Genomic DNA, 10,337 nt, shown 5'->3' on the forward strand with positions numbered 1-10,337 from the left:
GCCTACAACTACAAAACTAGTAAGTTGAAGACCCAGGATTAGAACCTTCATTAGTCTGATGTTTGACCTAGAGTTCTTGATTGCCACAAACATTCCCTTCTAATTGTGTTTATTGCCAATCTAAGTACAGCCATGTGCCACATAATGACACTTCAGTCAATGACAGACCAAATATATGACGACAATGGTCCCCTAAGATTATAATGCTGGTATTTTTTACTGTGCTGCTTCTATGTATAGTTATGTTTAGATACACAAATATTTATCATTGTGTTATAATTACCTACAGTATTTAATACAATAAAACACTGTTTGGGTTTGTAACCAAGAGCAGTAGGCTATACCATGAAGACTAAGTCTGTAGTAGGTTATACCATGTAGATGCACTCTATGATGTTCATACAATGATAAACTCACCTAACGAGGCATACGCATTTCTCAGAATGTAACCCTGTCCTGAAGCAATGTGTGACTGTATATAATTGTTTGCTGGTAGTCTCCAAAGAAGAAAAAAATGCACACTTTTTACCATACATTTAGTAAATTCACTGAGCATATATTATGTACCAGGCCCTGTTCTGAGAGCTGGGGATCCTGCCATCATTGTGATGCCATGGATAAGAAATCTTAACGATGTAACCACACCCTGCTGACTGAAATCCCCTCATGGGTAAAGGGAGTGGAAGGTAAGATTCAGGAGGGTTGAAGGCACAGTCCAGGGAAATTGCAGAAATTGTAGAAAACAGAAGATGCTGAGTCAGGATTACTAAACATAAATTTTCAGCAATTTTATTTAATATCATTTGTATCCAGGTTTACCTGTCATGTGGTCATGTCTTATCTGGAAGTTTCTCTATGGTAGGGGCTATATCATACTTTAAAACACCCACCTCACTGTTTGGCATAGTACATAGTATTTTGAATTTACTATTTTTTTTGTAATGTTGTTTCCAAGAAAGATGCACAGAAGTTGCCCAGGGATTTTCAGATGTAATGACAAGGGTCAGACAATCCTTAGAAAGTCTCAGTAGAGGAGGACAGATCATGCTGAATGGTATCAAGGTCATGAGCACAGAAATAAATGTTTAACTCAAACAGTTTTAGTAAAATCAAATGGGATACTAGTACAATGGCTAAGCAATCAGAATGAGTGATTGGTTACAAAAATGTGAGAAAAAAAATTAGGCTGAGTGAAAGGAAACCAGGATGTGGAATATTAAGATTTTTAATGTATTTGTGGCAAATACATTTTTCCTAAGGTTTTTGTGTTTTTTTGCTTTTAATTTATAACTTTTTGTGTCCAGAATTTTTATATTTTCACTAAACCTAGTAATCCTTTCATCAAGAAATAACCAGAGAAGTGAGCAAATATTTTCATTCCAGAATGTTTACTACAGTATTATTTACAATATCAAATACGAGAATATTTAACTGCATAGTAACAGGATAGTGAATGGTTAGATAAATTAGTCTGCTCACACAATGGAAAACTTCAGTTATTCAATTACATTAGAAAATGATCACAATTTAATATTAAATGAAAGAAGCAAGGTGGTCAAAATCAAAGTTTTATGCATATATGATACGCACACACCCCCCCAAAATGGCAAAATAAATACATCTTAACACTGCTATCTCAATATGGTATGACTAAGAGATATTTTCATTTTCCTCTTTATAGCTTACCAAATTTTCTACAACGAAAATTTTAAAGTCAGGAAAAAATTAAATGTTCTTTAAATAAGTTTAAATCAAAGAGAAAGTATACACATAGTACCTCTACTGTGCATCTCTGATTTGCTGAAGACTTTAGTCACCAGAGGCCTCTAACCACACTGGCATATGTTGCAAATTCTGGATAGGTTATTTAAAATAAATATATTTATATATTTCTAAACTCACCTGCAAAGAAATTTCAAAATAGATTCAGCAGTGGCCAAAGGCAGTCCCCAGGATGAGATGATAAGTTTTAGTGAGTTCTTTGGCTTTGACAATACATTCATTTAATATTTACTGAGTGCCCGTCATGCTCCCCGCACTGTTAGGTACCAGAGGGTCAAATTGGGTCCCTGGGAACAAATGACCCATCGAATTGACAATGGTCTTACAGACCCTGATCCTTACAAGATGCAGTGGAAGTCTGAGTTGGTAGTTAACTGTGCAGACCTGCTCTAAATTCTCCTACCTCATCTGGGCTCTGACCCTCCCTGGATGTGTGGCTCTGAAAAAGGCTGGCTTCACCTCTAGTGCTCCAGCTGCCTCATTTGTAAAACAAGGATAATCCTGACCCAGTTCATGGCACTGTGGTGAAGAATAAGCGAAAAGCGTTCGGGGCTTGTTTTTATCTCTACAGTGCCAGATGGATTCTACATGTTAACAGCTACTGTGGTTTCCTTCCTTCTAAAATTGTATATTTATTCTTTAGGAAAAAATAAAGGGTCCGAAGTAAAGTTCAGTGATTAAAGGGATATTTCCTATTTTTCTTCCTTGGAAATCCAGATTAACAATGACAGAAATAAATACCCATGTTTCCAACAACAGTCAAAAGTAAAGTGGAACTGAAAGATCTTGAAAAGTTCAGTAACCATTACAAGGACAAATCTAGGTGAGATGCTACCAGTCATTAGGGAAATAGTTCAATCATGATGAGCGCTTCAAAAATCTAGTAAAATTCGCTTACAGTTTTTCCTCTCTACCTTTGACGAAGGGTGATTCTAAAAAAGCAATGTTCAAAAATAAACAAGTTTTTAAAAATTTAACATTTCTAAGAAAAGACTCAAGAGCACAGGAAGGATGCCAACTGTATGTCCAAATCAGATGTAAATGTACAGATATCTCCTGTTTCTCTCCCAAACTCAACTCATTTCCCAAACATTGGGAACATGTGTAAAAATCAGAAGATGAGGTGGAAAAAGAGGTGGGGAGAGAAGGGAAAAACACAGAGACATTCAAATGGGATGTGCTTAGGTGAGATGTTTGCCCTTACTGGGCATTGAGGTGAGCTAATAACAAGCGTACCAATACATGGACAGAGAAAGTGCAACTCTAACTCCTTTTTAGTGTTCACTTTTTATGTGAAAAATGAAGGATATTTTCCCAGTTACGTACTATTCATTTCTGATATCTTCTTTTCTTCTTCTTCTTTTTTTTTTTTTTGAGACGGAGTTTCGCTCTTGTTACCCAGGCTGGAGTGCAGTGGTGTGATCTCGGCTCACCGCAACCTCCGCCTCCTGGGTTCAGGCAATTCCCCTGTCTCAGCCTCCTGGGTAGCTGGGATTACAGGCACGCGCCACCGTGCCCAGCTAATTTTTTGTATTTTTAGTAGAGACGGGGTTTCACCATGTTTACCAGGATGGTTTCGATTTCTTGACCTCGTGATCCACCGTGGTCCTTTCATCATAGTAAGGATTGGTAAATGGTTTTAATAGGTTCAAACGGCTTCACACATATCTGAACTAAAATCCCCCTACCCCTAGGTTCTCTGTGTCATGATGTTGCCTGTCCAGAACCACTGAGAAAGGGCAGGGCACAAATGGCTCAGGTGAACAAACGCCTATTCTGTTCTCTGTCTGTGAGGCTGTCACTTGTACAATTCCCTTCTTACTGCACCCATACCTTCTCCATCCTTGTTATGTGCGAGTCCCATAGCTGCCAGCTCCCCTGTGGAAATGTGCAGCAACGGCAGCCATGGGTGACATTTCCAGCCCTGGTTAAATATGGACAAACCTTGAAACTTCCAACCAGGGTGGGGCAGTCCTGTACAAATCGTAACTGGCAAGGTATATTCTGTAGGACATGAGTGTGCTATGATATATTCAGCAATTGCTGTACTTTTTAAAAGGGAGTTGTAAAAATTATCTTTAAAATGCTTGTTGATGCCCTGTAGGAATGAGTCACTTTGTGAAGCAGGATCAAAATGGATCCTCTATTATGGGTTTCTGCTGGCTCTTTGATCCTAAACAACTTTATTAATGTTAATAGGAGTTATACACACATCAATGGGAGAATAAATTCCTTGGGTTTAGTGGAGCTTCAATTAATGATCTGTAATAAACAACGTAAAATGCTTTCCAATTTTCTTTCAAGTAATGACACCCTACCCCAGAAGAGCTGGAAAATGAGACACAGGTCTCAGCACAGGGCAGGAAGGACTTGGGGGGAGGAGGGGGGTTGGGAGAAACAAGGCTCTACAGCTGTGGGAGGCTCTGTGGGGCGAGTCCTCACAGCCACTCACAGGAGTGGAGCAGGAGGGATGGACACCACTTGCCAAAGGGATCATGAATATGAAGAAGGGAAGAAAAGAAAATGCACAAAAAGTGAGCTGCATGCAGAAGGAATTTACTATAATCTAAAACAGGAATGACTGCAACCATGCTTCCTAAATCTGTCACAGGCTTGTCCCATTTTTTCAGTTTAAATTAATACTCTTTACTGACTTACAAAAATACCCACTAGGATGAAAATGGGAATTTAAGTTCCAAGGATGATGCAGCAGAATTCCTAATGAACAGGTTATTTTGCAGTAACACAAAGCACTGCTTCAAATGTCTGGAAACCCAGCTTTAGATTTAACCCTCTCCTGCCCATGCCTCCAGTTCTCTCCTCAACTCTTCTCATGGGAAACCAAATGCCAGATTATTGATATTCCTGGAGGACAGCAGCCAGTGGGGGCTGCAGCAGAGACAAGGATAAATGGCAAATGTCTAACTTTCATGATTTGAAAAAATAGAGCAAAATTTGAATCTGAAAGTCTCATTGCTATTTGCTCATTCATACTTAGTCACCTTACACTTCCTTACATTTTATCCGGATGCTTCACATATAGTGGAAAGACCTCTGCCAACAAATCACAAGTCCACAACATTAAGGATTAGATGCACAGTGGCAGAAGGAAGAGGATGTGTATGCTTAGCTGCTGAGAGATTAGTTTCATACCTGAGAGATCTGGAAACTCTGTGTGTACCGTTGGTGATGCTGCAGGTGGCCAAGCAGCCCTCTAACCACTGGCAACAACGGGGTAGTATCTTGATCTCCTGGCTCAGTAGTCACTTCCCACACAGCAGATTTTAGAGCACTTCAGGATTAAGGGGGTATTGAATTTACATATTCCAAGGTAAACCACTGCCATTATCATCAAGGCAGAGCTCCGTATGCTGTGTACATTTTATTTAGGTGGCTTTTCAAGGGAGCTCCCCATTTTTCTTATATCACCTAAACAAACATCTCTACTGTTCTCTGTCTGTGAGACTGTCACTTGTACAATTCCCTTCTTACTGCACTCATACCATCTCCATCTTTGTTATGTACGAGTCCCATACATGCCAGCTCCCCTGTGGAAATGTGCAGGAATGGCCGCCACGGGTGACATTTCCAGTCCTGGTTAAATATGGACAAACCTCGCAACTTCTTTCCTCACCAGGAAGCAGAATAAATAGCCATTCTTACGACATGTAGTTTCATTGAACAAATATATATATAGGGAGAAACATTTGTTGGCTAGGGAAATAATGGGGTGAGTAATGCTGGAATATCAAAATTCAACAGAACCAGCCACTTAGACTCATCAGGGAATACATCGTTCATTCTGAATTATCAGTAAACTGAGGATTCTCTCCAGTGGTCCAGGTCCTACTAGAAAAACACGAGCTACTTACAAAAATAGCAAGTGTATCTGAGACTGTGACAAATGAAAGAAGTGCCTGGGATGTGCACTGTTTCTGTCTTACTCCTTCCTCTCACTTCCATCGGTATCCATCGGTATTAGACATACATATATATAGGTGTTCTGTGGACAACCCATATGTGAACATTCTTTGAGAAAATGGCTTTGCCTCCATCTCATCTCCCCACAATGCCTGGCAGAATTTGTTAGGCACCAGGGAAGGTCTCTGTGTAATGGATGATTAAACAAGGTGCAAGACACTGGATAGGTAACAATGAAGGGAAGAGAGAAGCACCAGACACCATGTCAGCATTCAAAATGTTTGCAGCCTATTTGGCAGATAAGCAGTAACACATCCCACATTAACTAACAATTCGATACTGATATGGTTTGGAGCTGTGTGCCAGCCCAAATCTTATGCTGAATTGTAATCCCTGTGCTGGAGGTGGGGCCTGGTGGGAGGTGATTGGATCATGGAGGCAGATTTCCCCCTTGGTGCTGTGCTCATGACAGTGAATGAGTTCTCATGAGATCTGGTTATTTAAAAGCATGTGGCACCTCCCCCCCACCTCTTCCTCTTGCTCTGGTCATGTGAAGGTCTGGCTTCCCGATGACTTCTTCTATGATTATACATTTTCTGAGGCCACCCCAGAAGCTTAGCAGATGCCAACATCATGCTTCTTGTACAGCCTGTGGAACTCTGAGCCAATTAAACCTCTTTTCTTTATAAATTACCCAATTAGGTAATCTTTTTTTTTTTTGAGATATAGCCTTGCTCTATCGCCCAGGCTGGGGAGGGCAGTGGTGCAACTTGTCTCACTGCATCCTCCACCTCCTGGGTTCAAGTGATTCTCCTGCCTCAGCCTCCAGAGTAGCTGGGATTACAGGTGCGTGCCATCACATCCAGCTAATTTTTGTATTTTTGGTAGAGATGGGGTTTCACCATGCTGGCCAGGTGGGTCTCAAACTCCTGACCTCAAGTGATCCACCTGCCTCGGCCTCCCAAAGTGCTGGGATTACAGGCATGAGCCACTGTGCCTGGTCCTAATTAGGTAATTTTTTACAGCAGTGTCAGAACACTCCTTCTGGCTTAAAAAAAAATTCATTGGTTTTACAATGCAGCATCCTATTCCTGTGTGGGACAGGAACGCAGTAGAGCCACAGTCCACTTAACCTCTAGTTACCAACATGGATGTAGAGTGGGTCTCTTAAACAAACTGGGTAAAAGTCCGAGATTTCTCAATCATACGTTTTTCTTGGCTAGAGAATTGTATAATCTGGGACAAGAAGATGATCAGAATCCAGCCGAAGTTCTAAGGGAGAAAAATGGAAATCCAGCAGCCTAGCTGTTTATCCACTTTTCTTTATTAAAAAGCCTCCACCTGCTTTGAAGACTGTTCACAGGATCCTCCATTTGCCTCAAAACATCTGCTTCCCACTCACCCTCAAAGGCCACTTGGAGTTCCAAGGCCAAGCTGCTGCTTCCTCCCTTGAGCACTGTTTTTGGCTAACTGGTATTATTAATATTTTGGATATTCCAAATCAGGTAACTTTCAGGGGCACTTCTCTAAAGATATTAATTCTATCATGTCAAATATTTGGGCTTTAATATAACCTTTTTATCTCTCTCAAATCATGCCACTTTTATGGTTTAATTCTGGAAGTAAGATTTTTACCCCACAATCTCTTTTTTTTTAAGTCAACCACTAACATTAATAAATGTCTAAGAGGTTTTCTTATTCCCAAGCTACTCTGAATTGAGGACTGCAAATTATAAAACTGATCAGATCCCAGACAGTTTCATTTATCATATATCCTCAGCTGTTTAGTTTCACATTCTGTTTCATATTCTCCAATCTGTGAAGAGTCAAGTATAAATACTGTTAGCATCATGGAAGGAAGTAACCCACTTCATAGTGTTTTGAGCCAGTGACCCCTGAGGTATGGGGGTGCGGGGTAGATGGGGAAGGACCACAGAGATAAAGGGTAACACAAAAACCTGAATAACAGTGTCTTTGCTTATGGCTTTGACTGGCTAGCGTTTAACACCATCACTCCTGAGATTAAAATGAAACAACTTGCCAAGGATAATTTCATTCTTGCAGCCAACAGTGCAAATGTAGAGTTTCCTGTGGAAAAGCACAGCTTCCCAAAGATGCCATGGTATGCTAATATGGAATATTTTGCTTTCCAAGGAAACACCAAAAAATATCCATCGTGTTAGGAATGGAACAAACCACATGAAAAGAGAACAAGAAAAGCATCTTTTCTCCCAGAAATGACCTCCTCCCCTGGAAATAGTTTCCCACGTGCTAATTTACTGAGGGGATGAGACAGTGTGAATATAGCTACTAGCTGCACTTAAATCTTCTTATCCTCAAACCCACAGTTTACATCAAAAGCTGCTAAAGTAAACCAAATAAACCAAAACAGAACATTTCATTCCCGTGTATTTAGAGGCAGGAAGAGTCATCATAGTCCTGAAAACATAGGAGGGCCATGCTTAAGGATTCAGAAAAACAGGCCAAAGTCAGGCTTAAAGAACACCCACATCCCCTGTTGTAAAACCCTCAGTCCCCAGGGGAACTGGGGAACAGAGACATAGACTTCAGAAGCGGCACCCTCCTTTATTTGTTCTGGGCATTCCTTTCTTCCCAGGTGGATGCTATAGAGATCCCCAGTAGCTCATAAACAGATTACTGGGACTGTGGCTCTCCTTCGTCCCTGTCCCACACAGAAATAGGATGCTACATTGTAAAACCAATGAATTTTTTTTAAAACCAGAAGGAGGCAAGACTTTGGCTTTCTCTTTTATTCTACCAAGTAGCTGGATTTTGGAAACCAACATACCATGCCCTAAATTAAATTACGTCCAATGCAATAAATGGCACAACCTGAAATTTTGGTCCCTAGTCTTTGTTCACTGGGGTGTAACATGTAATCCAGCCTCTTGGTAACAAGGGGCTACCTAGGCAGTACTTAACATCAACAGAAAAAAAAAATGAGGGCTGTGACTCATAAGCACTATGTGGTCCTTCCCACAAGTGGGTACTTAGCATCGTGTGGAAACTTGGAGGCTTTAGTAAGAATCTGCTAAGTAAGCACCATGTAATATAATGGAAAGAACTCAGTTAGGACTTAAGAAACCCTGATTCTGCTTTAGGCTTCACTGGCCATTTCTCCTGTGATCTGAGGAGCCTCATCACTTTCTTAGTCCTTAGCTTCTTTATCAAAGTAGACCAAGTAATTCTCATGTTTCAGAATCCAGGTCTCTCTGCCTTAACCCTAACCCAGGGGTTAACCTCCAGGAGTCGTTTTCAGCCTGCTTCAGCTTTTCTAACAGGCCTCCCCTTGATCTAGTGACCTATCTTCTACCATAAGATAAATGCCACATGGCTTGGCTCAAAGCGTGTTTGCAAGACAACTGTTTTTTTTTTTTTTTTTTTTTTGAGATGGAGTTTAGCTCTTGTTGCCCAGGCCGGAGTGCAATGGTGCAAACTCAGCTCATGGCAGCCTCTGCCTCCTGGGTTAAAACAATTGTCCTACTTCAGCCACCCAGTAGCTAGGATTACAGGCATGCACCACCACGCCAGGCTAATTTTGCACTTTTAGTAGAGATGGGGTTTCTCCATGTTGGTCAGGCTAGTCTCAAACTCCCGATCTCAGGTGATCCTTTTGGAGGCCCACCCTGGCCTCCTAAAGTGCTGGGATTACAGGTGTGGCCTACCACACCTGGCCCCAAGACAACTGTTTAGTCCTACAACACATTTTACATGTATGGCCAAGAAGCAGGAACACTATCTTTGAAGGCTTCTTTTCTACCAGCGAAGAGGCTGTCAACCTCACCCTCTGAGTCTTGGCATTCCCATCACTAAAGTGGGACAGACAATATCTTTCTCACAGAGCTGTCAAATGTCAGGTCTAAGCCATTGTAAACACTACCAGATACAATTCATGATGTCTGGTAAGTGTGAATTTCAGATACACAACTCGGGACATACGTTAAAAATTATACATTGTTTATCTGATACAGATTTAACTGAGTGTCCTATATTTTGCTGTTTGCTAAATCTGGCAACTCTACATGTTAGACGCTGCCGCTGTTGGTCTTAGGTACCAGGCTGCCTTACCAAACCAGTCTTTACGTAGAATAAAACAAGGGCCCATGTGGTTCACATTCCTTCTGCCTTCCTACACCAGCCTTCTTTCTAGTCCTCCTATTGGCTTCACATCATTACGCATCCCACCTGGGTCCCCTCCTCCTGAGGCACCTGAATTGTCTACTGACTACCCTTCTAAGCACAGCCCCCTTCCCCTTCCACTTCCCCTGGATGAGCAAGCTGATTGGATTAACTCATATACATGCATCACTGATCATTTGAGTCATCAGCCCCCTCTGAAACCAATGCTTTCTCTTTAAAGGTCATTTACAACCTCAAATTAAAATAACTGAATGCCAGGCCATGTAAAAGTTGAAGTGGGAAAAAAAAAGTAGGTAATGGGGTGGGAGTAGCTGGTACCACTTAGGAACCGGCTCTCACAGCAGTTCCTCCAACGTGTTTCTGCTTTTCCTAGCCTTTTCCTTTTCTTCTGGGCCCACAACAGTTACTGGGGCAGATGAAGACCCTGTAGATAAAGGGGAAAAGGAAGGGGGAAGTGGGATGAGTGTACTAGG

The 10,337-nt window shown here is 41.3% G+C and overlaps 1 protein-coding gene across 2 annotated transcripts in view; it reads right to left on the minus strand.

Moving 5' to 3' along the window:
• FYN (FYN proto-oncogene, Src family tyrosine kinase) overlaps window positions 1-10,337 on the minus strand; it is a 192,260-nt gene that overhangs the window by 138,954 nt on the left and 42,969 nt on the right. The window contains exon 1 of one of the 2 annotated variants that reach the window (XM_035296539.3): window positions 1,903-2,142. The exons of the other annotated variant lie outside the window; for it this stretch is intronic. The gene's annotated coding sequence lies outside the window, so the exon portion shown is untranslated. Of the gene's footprint in view, window positions 1-1,902; window positions 2,143-10,337 lie in introns of those variants that run through there. 2 annotated transcript variants of the gene reach the window in all.

This window comes from Callithrix jacchus, chromosome 4, assembly GCF_049354715.1.
Source record: "Callithrix jacchus isolate 240 chromosome 4, calJac240_pri, whole genome shotgun sequence".
Taxonomy (NCBI): Eukaryota; Metazoa; Chordata; class Mammalia; order Primates; family Cebidae; genus Callithrix; species Callithrix jacchus.